The sequence below is a fragment of the Cupressus sempervirens genome, chromosome 4 (assembly GCF_028749045.1).
Source record: "Cupressus sempervirens isolate cs-2001-9-10 chromosome 4, ASM2874904v1, whole genome shotgun sequence".
Taxonomy (NCBI): Eukaryota; Viridiplantae; Streptophyta; class Pinopsida; order Cupressales; family Cupressaceae; genus Cupressus; species Cupressus sempervirens.
In genome coordinates, this window is record NC_143121.1 from 870,924,073 (window position 1) to 870,940,104 (window position 16,032).

The window sequence follows — 16,032 nt, forward strand, 5'->3', positions numbered from 1 at the left end:
CATTATCAGAGATGATATCTCCAAATTCACCTAGTAAATCTAAAACTTCAAGTGGTATTTCACTACTACCTTCTTTATCTTTCCTAGGAATCAAAGCATAGCACATACATTGATGTTTCATGCCATCTAAAAACTTCCTTCCATCAACAAGACAAATCCTAGCATTGCTACATACCTTTTCACCTTCCTTTTTCATGGGCTTTAGTTTGTGGAAAACTCCATCCTTTGTTAGAGAGTATGTGTTTGCATGACCATCATGTACTGCATTCCTATCAAACTGCCATGGTCTTCCCAACAATAGATGGCAAACATCCATTAGAATAACATCACAGAGAACTTCATCATGGTAACTCCCAATTTTGAATTTCACTAAACATTGTTTACTTACCAAGACCTTATGATCATGTTTCACCCAAGCAATTTGATAGGGTTGGGGGTGTTTCTCCCTCTTGAGCTTCAACTTAGAGACCATCTCCTCTGATACCAAGTTATCAGTGCTACCACCATCAATGATCACATCACAACATTTATCCTCACACTTGCATCTAGTATAGAACAAACTCCTCCTTTGTCTTAATTCAATCTGACCACTTAGTAGGACCCTTTCATTTACTAAAGTCTCTCCTCTTTCTACATCCTCTAAATGTGATGATTATGCATCCTCATCCACATAAGCAACCCTAGCTTGACCCTCAACTCTCCTATTTGTCCTTCCTTTTCATTGAGGGCATTCAAAGGCACAATGACCTTCTTCATTGTAATGGAAATAGGTACCATGAAAGCCTCCTCTTCCTTATCCATGTCCTCTACCTCTTCCTCTCTGATTTCCAAAGTCTTGATCATGGGAGCAGTTGAAACTCTCATTCCTTTGGTTCCTACTAATACCCACACCTTCATTTTTCTTTTGGATTTTATTTTGGCCTCTAGATGACCTACCACTACCCCTTCCTCTTTGACCACACCCTCTTTGTCTCCCTTCAAACCTCTTATTTAGCTTCTCTTCAACTCGTAGGGCAAACTGGTATGCCTCTTCAATGCTGGTCATTCTTACTAGACTTAATTCCTGCTGAATGCTAGGTCGCAACCCACTGATATAAAGAGAAACCTTCTCCTTATTTTCTTCTACATGGCCTACTCTAATTAGAAGTTGGTAAAACTCCTCTATATATTCTTGGACTAATTTTCCTGCTTTCTTTAACCCATGCATCTTCTTAAACAAATCAAGCTCATAATCAACAGGAATGAATTGCTTCTTCAATTTGTCCACCATACGATCCCACCTTGTGATCTTCTCCTTTCCTCTTCTATTTCTTTCCAATTGAACCTCTTGCCACCAAATTTCTGCATGGCCTTTTAGTTTGGCCTTTGCAAACTTAACCCTATCTGGATCCCTGATATCCTCATACTCAAAGTACTCTTCCAGTTCATTGATCTAGTCAATCAATTCATCTGGTTTCAAATTTCTTGAAAATACACCCACATCAATTGTAGGTCTTTTCCCAAACTTAGTAATGGCCCTAAAAAGCCTTTCCTCTACTTGATTCAGAACTTCCCCATAAAATTCTCCTTTTGGTCCAATTTCTTCTTCTTCATTGTCTTCCTCACTTTCATTGCCTATGGCAACATTTGTTCCTCTATAGAGCTCCTCCTACAATGCTTGTACCTGCCTTTGGAGGGCTCTAACCTCCTCAGGATTAATAGCTCTAGCCCTTCCACCATGCTCTCTTCATGGAGGCATCTTCTTAACTCAAACCCTCAACCACACAATCCTGGTGCAAATTGCCTCATAGTCGGCACTCTGTCTACACACTTAGGAAAACCTGCTCTGATACCACTTGATGGAGACACAACCCAAGCACAGAATGGACACAACAAGAAAGGAAAAATTTTATTCACTGTGTAAATATCCTAATACATTTAGTATAGAGAAAACAGACTTCAAAACATGCCCTAAGGGCTTACAATAGTATAAGTCTAGAGATAATTTCTCCTTTTAGTACCTCCTCTCAAACTCCACTCTGAACTACCTTTTACAATGCTAGAAAGTGCTAGTTGTCATCCACTGACCAAATAGAAGGCTCTAGAAGTCACATTAGAAGTCAGCACAAAATTAGAAGAATTCAAAAATGGTAACTGAACTTTCGGGAGGCATAACTTTTGAACCGTAGGTTTGATTGATGAACCATTTACATTTCAGGAAAGCTCTCGAAGCGCTCTATAGCCCTATGAACAACTTTGCTCATCCCCCATTTTTTGACCCTGTTCGAGGTCATTTAATGCCCCTAACTTGACTTTGAAGCATTCTTAGGAGGTCTCCAAAAATCAAAAAATTGCAACTTTCAAACCGTGGGGCCTTTCGACCTGATTCTTTTTTTGGAATGCTCTAAATTACAATTACAATCTTCTAACCAATTTACACCTTCTAGCTCACCAAAATTATGGCTCAATTACATGCTCATATTTTTTTGGCATTTACACATATCCCAAGGTGTTTAAATACTCTATCCTAGAACATTGATAGTGGAACTGTGAGAGTTGGAACCTTTATTTGACCCAAATGGGTATCCAAAAATGAAAGCACATGAAACAAAAACTAAGTCTAAGTACATTTTTTTGGTTGAAATAGGATTGCCCTTATACCTCTGGATGCTCCTGCATCAAACTTATATATTAGTATATTATCTTGTGGGTATAAGGTTTCCCTAGTTAACAAAATATGGTGTTATGAATTATCTCTATGCATGGTAACTATTACTATTTAACATTACTTTATTACTTTGTTATGCATTATTTAAAGTAAGAAATAATATCTAGTTAGTGACTAAAGTTTGTAGCTCCCCCAGTAATCCCTATTTCCAATAATTGGTATCAGATCATAGTTACTCTGAAGAGGCTTAATAGTTTGAGTAAGATCCATATGGATATGGAATAGTTGATGAAGAACCTTGAAGAGGAACTTGAAAAAATTGATCTCCTTACTAAAGAAAGAGATAAGCTAAAGGATAGATATGAGGACTCCAAAGTATACATTGGATAATTGAAGAAAAAGACTAAACATCTCAAATCCAAGCTTGAATCTACTAAATCTAAAACTAGTGATGATGATTATTCTAAACTAAAGGTAGAGTACAAGATCTTGAAGCATAAATTGAAGATTAAAAATCTAAAATTGACTTTGATGAATGATCCTAACAAAATTGAATATGATTTGAAGAATGAGAATGCAGATCTAAGAGCAAGTCTGGAAAAGAAGACATCTAAGTTTGAAACATTAAAAGAAGATCAAGAAGAACTTCGTAAATACAATACTATTGTGAAAGGTGAATTAACTTAGTGCAAGAAACAACTTGAGAAGATTTATTCTAGAAGAGAAAAGCTTGATGATTCAATGTCAATATAGAGACCTACTTATAATAAGATTGGTCTTGGTTATCTATTTAATATGTTTGCAAAGAAACTTGAGATTAGTTCAGATCCAAAAGAAAAAGATAAATTTGATAATAAGATTGAATCTAGTCAATCTTCTAATGAACCTAAAGAAGTTGGACGAGACAAGGAAGTTGAAATTTTGGATGAGCCAAAGAAAATGGAATCTCCTAAGGAAGCTAGGTATGAATTTAGAGGTAAGTGTTTTTCATGTAATGAGATAGGACATATGAAAAGAGATTATACAAATAAGTCATTTAATCATGTTAAGGACTTTTATTGTCATAATTGTCATGGTATGAGTCATACTAAAATTTATTTTAGGAAACCCAAATATGATAATGATAGAAGAAATAGTAGAATTTCTAGAAATACTAACCCTATAGACAGAAGAAGAGCTAATGAAAGAACATCGAGAGAAGGAAGACCTTATGAAGATAGAAGAAAGATCATGTGTTATAAGTATAAAAACTTTTGACACATAACTTGGAATTGTCATGCACCTGATGATCAATAGTACTCTAGAAATAGAACACTAGTATGTGAGTTATGCAACAACTTCAAACATATAACAAAGGATAGTAAAATGGAGAAAAAATTTAGAGATAGAAGGAACCATGAGAGGAACTTTGGAACTAACAAAGATAATGAGGAACAAAGAAATTTATTTAGTGAACTTTGAGAAGAACTCAATAAGGAATTTGTAAAAGGATTAGACATCTCAAAAGATAAGTTAGATGATGAGACAAGAAGATCGAAGTCATTTATCGAGTTTGATTCAACTAAGTTGAATCAAACTTGTTCACAGCACCAAATTTTGAAAACTTCATTCAGAGATCAAATTAGAGATAGTGAAGTTGGGAAAAGGTGTATTGAGATAAGTTTAGATGGTACCTAAGCTTGCTTGTAATTTGGAGCTTATCTAAACAAGTTATGAAGGAATTAAGAGTAACTGGTATTATAGAAAAGTCAAACCTATAATAGAAGATGAAAACTATGTTTTTTTCTAAGAATTTTGTGGATCAAAGTTTTGTTGAGCTTTTTCATGATGAAAGTTAGCTATGGAAAACCTTTGGTAGCATCTAAAGGTCACATAGAAGATCTTGAGTAGTTATTTGATTTCATAACATGATTGACAACTTTTTCATGTTTGCAAAGTACATTATTAATGCAAGTTCAAGTTGATGTAATAAATGGAGTCAAGACTTAATTTTCACTTCATTACAATCACATCCAAAGCAAAGAGCACTCATAAGTGACTTGTCAAGGAAATTTTGAAGCAAAACCTATTTTTGGAAAGAGGTATTTTATCATTTATTCATAAAATTTATTCAATAAAAGTTCATATTTGTTAGAAGCATGGATATGTTAGTAGTTCACAATGTTGAGAATTAGGATAGGCCTAAGTTAAAGGTTGTTTCTGTGAAACCTATAGAAGGAAACCCTAACTCAACATTACCTATTATGCTGAACAATGTAGTTTATTTGGAAGATGTAGGAAGTTATATTAACAACAAGTTTGAATCTATTAGGAATGAATATATGAACAAGGATATGGAATTAGTTTTCAATCATGATATGACTATAAAACCTGGATTTGAACACTTAAAGGAACTAGACCTGTTTGAATATCATTTCTACCATGAATTGGACATAGATGAGTGGACACAAATCATATTAAATAGGATATATGATGGGAAACTATGGATGCAAGATAGTGTAGTTAATATTTCTGCCAACCTTATTCATGAGGTAACTAGTCTTAGTAAACAAGGTAGTGTACCTATAGGTGAGAAAATGGTTAAGAAGAAAGTTGAGAGTTATACCAAAGTAGTATATAATGGAAAGACCATGGTGATCAACACCATTAAACAAGATGATGTAAATTTCCTAAGTAGAATCATTGCCTACTCTATATGTGCAAGTTCAAAGATTGATGAATTATTGTTTAGATTCATCTATGAAACCTACAAAATATGTGTAGAGAAGGAACAAGTAAATCTTAGTAAAATTCTAAGAATGCAACTACTTGAGAACCTAGAAAAGATCAAAAGGAATAAGAATGGTGTGTTAGATTTCAGTCACTAATTAATCACATATTCTTCCATGTTCTTAAAAGATTTCCATATTTGTTAGTCACAAAGATAATGAGTAGTGAAAGATGTACAATGGAGAAAATCATAGATGTATATAGAAGACATCCTACAGATAATATAATGGATAGTGGGAACTTGATAATGAAGACATTTCAGAATGAAATTTGACAAAGATTAAGAATTGCACGTGCAATTGTAGATAGATTTAATGATGATAGTTGTATTATGGTTGATACAAATTTTACTTATATTCAAGTAGTAGAACCTTGAGAAAAATTTCTTGATCCCTTAGGTTATGAATTGAGTGATGATATAGCAGTTGGATACATTGATTTACTATTGAAATTAGAAAATGACAAAGTTGAATACAGATCTGAAACCTATGAAGAGATTAGCTAGTCAGCTCATTAGGCATCCTTGGAGAAGGCTTCTCATAAGAAGATAGAGTCAATAATGAAGAAAGCTTAATCAGAGGCTAGTATGACTGAGAGTGAGTCACAAGCAATCAAGAAAACTATGAAACACGGTATATTAAACACACAACCTTTGTCAATATCTGTTGCAAAGACATCTTTAGAATTAAGCATTTTGCATGCAACAGTATCAAATGTGCAACCAAGTGAACCAAGGAGAAAATAAAAAAGATTAGTGGAAGCTATGACCACAAAGACTAAAAGGGTCAAGCAACAAGCCACTAGAATAGGCAAAGAGAAAAAAGAAATTGTTAACAATTGTTGAGTCTAGAAAAGAAGAAGAATAAGAAAAAGAAGTTAAACAAGCAGAGAAGGTAACAAGTTCTAAGAAATAAACACAAAAAGATTGGTAACCTTGGAAGCCAAAGATAGAGAAAATAAATTCAGCTATTACTAATGAAGGAAACTTTGTTCAAATAAAAAAATTCTATGATTTGTATAACAATTTTGAAAAAGATTAGATTGATATCTCTATGGTGAACCAAAAAGTCTATGAAAAACTTATTAAGAAGAAGGCCCCAACTAGAGAAGAAGATTTAGAAATTTGGAAGTCTATGCTAAGAATAATATGCAAGACTGATGACAAAGAAGAAGTCAAGAGATTGTTGAATAATATTTCACCATACTTGAGAAATAAAGTAAGACCATTCCTGTTTATGGTGGGTGAAAAGGACAAGACAAGAAGTGAGACTACAACAACAATAAGTTAGGTGTTGACAAAGTCTATGGTAGCATCTTCACCTACACCCAGAACCTGAGTGGTGACACAATGTAGATAGATTAGACCAATGTTACCATTAATAGTGAGGATACTAACCCATTTTAGAATTTAGAACCACTTGAATCTCATACCAAAGATATTGAAGATAAACTAAGACAAATTGAAGAGGAGAAGAGGTTACTAGAAGAAAAGAAGAGGAAAGTAGAAAAGGCCAAGTAGAAATTGCTTGAGGATGAGATGAAAAGGAAAGAAGAGGAAGAAAATAAAAATGTAACTAAAGAAGAAATAAGAAGGAAAATAGAGGAAGACAAGAAGAGGAAAAAAATAAAAGAGTAACTAAAGAAGAAATAAGAAGGAAAATAAAGGAAGACAAGAAGAAAAGATTGGAAGAGGAAGAAAAGAGAGAAAATGAAAGGAAGTGATGTAGAGCCAAGGAGGTAACAACAAAACTTCAGTAATAAATTCACAATGTTGAATGATTGCACAAGGTTCACTAGGTTCTCGAAGACACTCAATGGCCCTCAAATGCACAATTTTTGAATGTACCTTCAAAAATCTATTCCAACACCATAAAGTGCTTTAACAGACTTAATTTGACATGTTTCAATAGGTTTCACAAACCCAAAACCCAAGTTCATGCACAAACCTAAGTTTACTCCCTTGACTAGGCTATTCTATCCATTAGGCCTTCAAACTCTATTTTATTGACTTATCTCACAAAATTTACACAAAAATAGTCAAATAAATACTTGTTTTAGTGATGGGGACAAAACCCAAGCATAGAATGGACACAAAAGGAAAGGGAAAATTTTATTAACTGTAAAATATGCTAGTACACTTAGTGTAGAGAAACAGGCTCCAAAACAGGCCCTGTGGGCTTACAATAGCATAAAACTGGAGATAATTTCTTCTCCCAGTACCTTCTCTTAAACTCCACTCTGAACTCCCTGTTACAATGCCAAAAATGTTCTTAAATAGACCCCAGAGGGTTAAGGATTAGGAATACATTCTAGAAAGTTCTAGTTGGCATCCACTGACCAAATAGAAGGCTCTAGAAGTCGCATTAGAAGTTGGCACAAAATTAGAAGAATCCAAAAATGGTAACCAAACTTTTGGGAGGCATAACTTTTGAACTGTAGCTCTGATTGACGAACTGTTTACATTTTTGGAAAGCTCTCGAAGCGCTCTATAGCCTTATGGACCAGCTTTGCTCATCCCCCATTTTTTGGCCCTTTTTGAGGTCATTTAATGCCCCTAACCTTACTTTGAAGCATTCTTAGGAGGTCTCCAAAAATTGAAAAACTGCAATAACTTTCAAACCGTGGGGCCTTTTGACCTGATTCTTTTTCTGGAATGCTCTAAACTACAATTACATTCATCTGGCCAATTTACACCTTCTAGCTCACCAAAATGATGGCTCAATTACTTAATACTATTTTTTTGGCATTTACACATATCCCAAGGTGTTCAAATACTCTATCCTAGAACACTGATAGTGGAACTATGAGAGTTGGAACCTTTATTTGACCCAAATGGGTATCCAAAAATGAAAACACCTAAAATAGAAACTAAGTCTAAGTACATTTTTTTGGGTGACACAAGATTGCCCTTATACCTCTGGATGCTTCTGCATCATTTGGATACCCTTTTTAGATTTGTGTAACATACTCAAAAGTAAGATATCACTCTTTTGGAATGATTGTACAAAATAGGGTAGTTTGTCTCAAATTTAGACCTAATTAGGCCACTTTTACAAAGCAAGTGTCCTCTAAACTTATTCCTAGGCTCCCAAACTTTCCACAATATTGTATTTTGATGTCAAACTAAGGATTTCACAATCCTTTTTCCCAGAAGACTCTTCTAAATACCTTTTTCAACAAACCCTCTCATGTAATGATGGAAAACAAGGATTTCCTAGTTCTCTCACTTCCAGTCACTTCCAAGACCTATTCAAAGCTTAAACACCATATTTAGGACATGCCCTAACTCATTCAAACATAAAATCATACCCTCATTAAGGTAGATGTTCTATTGTTGTACTTGTAACATCATTTTCCTCTCCTTTTTTCACTATTAGTCACAGTGATCACCCTCTAATTGCTTCTTCCTGCACTCAAATCTATTAGTAGCATTAGAAATATGTTACAGTGGATCCATTCTATAGGAAATAGTAAGAGAATACCTAAGAATGGATAAACTCTTCATTAGGACCTCTTAAAACAATGAATTCCTTAGACTGTTACAACACTGTTACAAGGATACTCTGAGATCACTTTAAACAATCATAAAATGATTGTATGAAAGTCCTAATTCATCCCATAAAATTTAAATTTTGTAGTCAATCTAAAGTTAATGAAATCATTCAATGAGATAGTATAAATGACATGAACACACCGTATTTTATTCACTTCAAATTTATATTTTCCATACAATACCCTCTTTGTCAAGATCATAGGCCTCACCAAGCTTTATAGACTCTTATTCTAACTTCTCTTAACTTATTTTATTTAGTTGAGAGCATTGCAACTGATAAAAATAGTAAAATAATCCTAAAAGGCCAAAACCCTTAACTAGCAATTATGGCTTATTTTCAAGTTTGAAACTTTTAATAAAAAGACTCTAACCGACCCCTAATTAATACTAACACCATTCAATTTACCCTATTACTTGATTGAACTTATTGACAAGTCTTTCTAGACTCCTAACCATATTTACATTGTATTTTGGACCTAAGGTCTCTATTAGGACCTTTAGGACATGTATTCATTACATTGTATTCTTCATTACAAAAGGCCATAATAGGCTTCAAGATACTCCAATTTATTGTTTTTGTTGTCAAGACCTCCTCCTTAGTCCTTGGTTTCTTCATTGACTTACTTGCCCTCCTAGGTGCTCCTACACCAAGAAGGAAAGAGAAGAAAGGGAGGAAGAAGAGAGAAGAGTCAAAGAGGAAACTAAGAAGAAGCAAAGGGAGAATGACACTAAACCTTCTAGTTCATCTTCTTTGCTATTTCTTACTAACTTGACAACTAATGATGATCAAACTGAAAAAATCTCATCCTTATCAAAACTCATTCAAAAGAATAGAATAGTGAAGAGCCTAAAAAAAACCTTGATTGAGGTTACTGACAAATTATATAGTACTCTAATAGTACAACACATAGAGGTAGATCTAGAACAAAGGGAATAGGTAGTGCTAAAGTCATTTGATGAGGAATTTACTAATTTTATGAGTGTTGCAAAAACAAAGGAACAAATTTCACATGATGCTAACTTGTTTATCACCGTTTTTCAAAATATTAAGAATGAATTGATAAGTCTTGATACTTGTACCAAGGAACTTTAGAAGTGTCAACAAAATGGTAAGATATTGTATATTAATTGTACCCTATCTTATAAACTGACTAAGGACTTTGATAGTCAGATTGAAGGAAAGATGAGTGAGCTAGAAGCTCTATCTAGCTAGATACAATATCCATCTTGTAAAACTGATGACTTTGAATGACAAGTGGTCAGTATTCACAATGATATTAGGAAACTAGAACTTTAGAAGGAACAAATTTTGAAGAGAGTATCAAATTTTGAAGATTCTATTGCTCTAAAAATTTCTTTGGTTGAGAAACAATTGGAGGAATGTGTCAAGGCCGAGGACACTTTTTCTAACTTTTTGTACTCAGACCTTAATGTAGTTGAGATTGCATCATATGCCCAATGTGCAATTCTCACCTCTACTAAATCTACTAAGGAAACACGGACTAAAGGTAGGGATAGTCTAAAAGAAAATTTTGATGATTGCATGAAGATATTGTCAGTATAATTTATAGAGATTTTGATAGTAGATGGACAACTTTTGGATAGTTTTAGACATTTTGACCTTTTTCATTGATGTCAAAGGGGGGGAGATATAATAGAAAATTGTAAATTAGGTAAAAAGGAGAAAATAGTATTTTAAATTATGAAATATGAAATCATATTGTAAGGGGGAGCATATGTAAAATTATATAGTAATAATATTATTTTTGTTAAGTTTTTGTCACTTAGCCAATTTTCCCTATTTTGTTGCCATCAATGCCAAAGGCAAAGATTATTGATAATTGGCTAATGAGGATATGTAATTTTTTTCATTTATGAAAACACGTGATGTACATTTTTATAGGAAACCCTAGAGATAAAGATACTTAGCTTTTCATACTCAAAAAATTGTCTAAGTATGAATTTGGTATACAACAGTGTATTGTTTTGATTATAACTTATTGTTGATGTCATATTATGACTAGAAAAGTTAGATGGAGATAGTATACATGTTGATAATGATGTGTATAACCTCAAAAGTTAGTATGGACTATACAAAAAAGTGATATTCATGTTTTAACCGAAACAAGAAAGAAAAATTGAAGGAAAGGAATTATTTTATTTACAAAATAATTACTTGTCCAATTAGGGCCAACATCCTAGATGTTTCCTCTAAGTTGGAAAAGTGTATTATGGTCTTAGCTGACCTAGTAGAAACTTGTGTATAGGTATGATATTTATGGAAAGGACATCTTGTGATGAGAAGTGTGATTATGCAAAATGTTTAATTATGATGTAAGTCATGTGAGTATTGTAATATTTGAACTTACTGTAAAAGTGATATATGTGAAGTTTTGTAAAGGTATTTTGTGATCTAAGATCAAGCTAAGGATTAGAGGTCAATTGAGAAAGAAGATACATTACATATGTTCTAGAAGTCTGATTACTTGTTTGGGCAGTGAGCTCTTCTTGTAATTGGAAGTTCATGTTTGGGTAGTGGGCTCATCTTGCATGTAATGTACTAAAACTCCTAATAGGGTTGGAATCTCCTAACAGGGATTCAAAGTCTCCTAACAAGGACTCCTTATATTGAATTTTCTCATTGACTCCTAATAGGGTCCATCCTCTAACAAGGAACTTATATATCAGTATATTATCTTGTGGGTATCATCCCCACCGAGGTTTTCCCTTGGCTAGGGTTTCTTGGGTTAAAAAAATATGGTGTTATGAGTTATCTTTATTCATGGTTACTATTGCTCTTCAACATTACTTTATTACTATTTTATGTATGGTTTAAAGTAAGAAATAAGATCTAGCTGGTGACTAAAGTTTGTAGATTACTAATTCACCCCCTCCAATAATCCCTTTTTCTAAAAATGTCATATAACTTTCCTCAACTATGCATAAGATAACTCTCAATGATTCATTCACACACATCACATTTTCTCTCTATGCTACTGCAAATTGTCTAACACTTAGACAATTTCCTATCTCTATATGCCTAAATGAAATGTTGAATATATGTTGCCACAAAAGACAAAACTCAATACATCTATCTAACCATATTGCCAACATAAAACATGGACATTGGTACCTAGACCTAAAGATAAAAATGTTATTGAAACAAAGTGATTATTTAAGAACAAGTTGAATGAAAATGGTGAAGTCACAAGGAACAATTTTAGACTGGTATGCAAAGGATATGCACAAGAAGAACATGTTGACTATGGGGAAACATTTTCCCCTATAGAAAGACTAGAAGGAGTTAGAACACTACTTGAATATTGTTCTTATAAAGGATTTAAGGAATATCAAATGGATGTCAAATCTACAATTCTGAATGGGATACTTGAAGAAAAATTATACACAGAGAAGTCTAAAGGATTTGTTGACCTTGGAAAGAATAACATAGTTTGTAAGTTGCACAAGGCTCTATAGGGTTTGAAACAAGCCCTTAGAGCATGGTATGAAAGACTACACAATTATTTGGTGAAGATTGGATTTGCAAGAACAAATGATAATAACAATCTATACTTAAAGAATGGAAAGAATAATGAGGTATTGTTATCTAAAATTTTTGTTGATGATATCATATTTGGAGGCAAGGAAGCATTATGCAAATAATTTTCTGGTGAGATGAAGAAGGAATTTTAAATGTCTATGTTTGGTGAGATCAAATTCTTTGTTGGTTTACAAGTATATCAAATGAAGAAAGGTATCTTCATTACTCAATCCAAATATATCAAGGAGATATTAAAAACTTTTGGAATTGAGATTCAAGACTAATTACTATACCTATGTCTACTAGACATAAGTTATCTAAGCATGATGATTCTATTAATGTGAACCCGACATTATATAGATCAATTATTCGAGAACTACAATATGGTGTTCACAGAAGACCTGATATTACATTAGCAGTTGGGATAGTTGCAAAAAAAATTGATAGTCCTAAGGAGAATCACATGATGGTAGTGAAAAGGATACTAAGATATTTGAAAGGAATAGAGGACTATGGATCGTATTACAAGAAGAACGATAAACTTGAACCAAAGGTATTTACCAATTTTAATTGGGTAGGAAATGTTGATGACATAAAGAGAACAAGTGGATGTGCATTCTTTCTAGGAAAGAGACTAGTTTCATGGACAAGCAAGAAGCATAACTGAATATCTCAATCAATAGCTGAAGTTGAATATGTGGTAGTAGTAGTAAATTGTTCAAATATCATATGGATCAAGCAATTGTTGAAAGGTATGAAGGAAGATATTATTGATCTAGTGGTTATCCATTGTGATAACACTAGTGCTATTAACATATCAAAGAATCTTGTGATACACACAAAGACAAAGCATATTGCTATCTAGTATAGTTACTTGAGAGAGCTATTTCAAGACAAAGAAGTGAAACTAGAGTATGTGAACACTAAAGAGAAAATAGTTGATATATTCACAAAATCTTTACCTAAAGATGCTTGTGAATATATAAAAGGTAAACTAAAGGTGATTCCCCTAGACAAAGCTACTTAAGCTAAAATGGTGTTATGCATCAAATGTGCTAATCAGATTATCTATAAATTGATGCAAATAGTCCTACTTCAGGAGTTGCCTAAGGTAGTAGTGAAGAAGAAGGATATAACGTTGAATCAGTCATACACAAATAATATTTGAAGAATTTGTATTGGCATGAAAAAATCTACATGGAAAAGATGCATAAGTTAAAATGTCTTTGGCATTGTTGTCAAAGAGGGAGAATGATGTAATTCAATTACCATAATGAGGGAGAATATTGAGGTAGTTACCCATGTGGTGATCAATAAAACCAAGAGATTAAAAAAGAAAGAAGAGGGAGTTTATGACAACAATACAGAAGAATTTGATTGATTTCATGATTTGATATTATAGAGGGAGCTTATGTGTTGCATATCAAAGCTAAATAGATGAGAATCTAAATGAAACTAAAGAAAGAGATAGTTTTACATAGAGATGCAAATTAGAATGCAACTAAGGATATTAATAAAAATCTAATACTATACAAAGAGGAAGTTTCTAGAGACAATAGATGTTTTGGATTGCATGGTAACTAGAGGTGTTTCCATCAATGCCAGAGAGGGAGATTATTGGAAACTGCAATTTGAAACATTGGTATGCTATTATTAATGTCAATCCTTATTGGTGAGACATTTTTCTATATGATCTAAGTGTCATATCTATATGATTGATGAAGAGGATTTGAGAAGTTGGTCATAACAATAGTATCTAGAGGAAAGGTTGAGTTATGAAAAGGAAACTACAAATGGACACTTGATTAGTTGGACTTTAACAAGATAAATTGATTATTTAAATCATGTTGCAAGTGAAGAAGTTAGTTGAACCAAAGCCTTGAATAAGATATCAAAGATAGAAAAAATGCATAGGCTTGGCCAAATAATAGAGAAAAAGATTAAGGAACTTGCAATACATGATGAGTGATGCTAGTGTCGATTGAGCCATAGTATGTGCCAAGAAGAATTAGTGTTCATCAAGCATAAGTATTGACTAAGTGACAATATATGTACTGAGAAATAAATTTAATAGTGACCAAGTAACTTATTGATGACTGAGTGTTAGAACATAGTGTTGGTTAAGGAACAACATTTTAACACTTTATGAGAGATCCTAATTTCCAACCATTGGAGTTAATTTCTTGGAATATGGAATGTGTGTTGAAGATAAGGATAGATGACCTAGAATATTTAAATCAATAGAAACCATGTTTATAAATTTCTATGCAAGGGTTCAAGGAGAAGATTCTAGAATAGAAAGAAGAGACAAAATTATGGAAGGATTCAATGCATCTAACCTAAACCTATGATCTATGGTGGTGTTTAAGAGGAAAAAGATTAAAATTACCTATTTAAGGAGTTACAAGAGATAGCTTTTAAAAAGGGTTAAAAGGTTGGAGTAGGTGTTGTTACTATTGACTTGAAAACTTAAGTAGAAGGTTGAGAAGAGTTGAGAAGAGAAGAAGTGTGATTTCTTGAAGGGTTGCTAATAAAATTAGGGACTAGGATGACAATGAAGGCTAGATAGTGAAGCATCTTGTGGGCCAAACTGAGATCTGTATTTGCAAAGTGAGTTGTATGTGATAGATCAAAACCTATTGTTACTTTCTAACCATTGTATTAGTATTTGAAATCCTTTAATCAAGGTTGATCTAATAGTCATATGTAAGTTCCTTAATCAAGGTAGCATTCCAATGGAATATTCTAAATCCCTCTAAAAAGGTCACTCCTAATAAGGTGATTAAATCATTTAACAAGGTAACATTTAATTGTGTATTTTGTAACCTTTAATAGGGTTGGCTCCTAATAGAGCTCACTTTACAAGAGTTAAAATTTGGTGACATGTTACTAGTGGTTTTTCTCAATTTTGGTTTCCACATTAAATCCTAGTATCAAACTTGTGTGGATATTATTTGTGGTGTTTTACTATTAATGTTTACATTCTAGAAGTCTATTATATTTAAGACAATGGAATTATAGTTGATTTTTTTCAAAATTGACTATAGAGGCTGAGTTATTAAATATTGAGATCAGAAGTTGTTTAAGTGTTATTTTTTTTAATTAGTACATCCAGACCTTGGATAATTAATTCAAATCCACTCTCATTTTTTCTAAACATTCTAATAAGAAGACTGGATTTTGTCTTGTACACCAAGTCAAATGGAGAAATCATGATGGCTCTCTTAGGAGTGACCCTATCTTCCCACAAAGCTTCACACAACTTCTTGTACAAGTTCCTTTGATTGTTAGAGATGAGCTTCTTCATGATATTCACTAGGTTCTTGTTTCTCGATTCTCATTTCCCATTGCCTTGTGGGAAGTAGTCAGATGAGTGACTTAGATGAATCTCATGATCGTAGCAGAATTTGATCATCTCCATTGAGGAAAAGTATGAAGCATTATCCAACACCATTTTGAAAGGGACGCCAAATCTCAGCAATATGTTTTCTTTTAGAGATTTGCACACCACCTCTGAGGTGG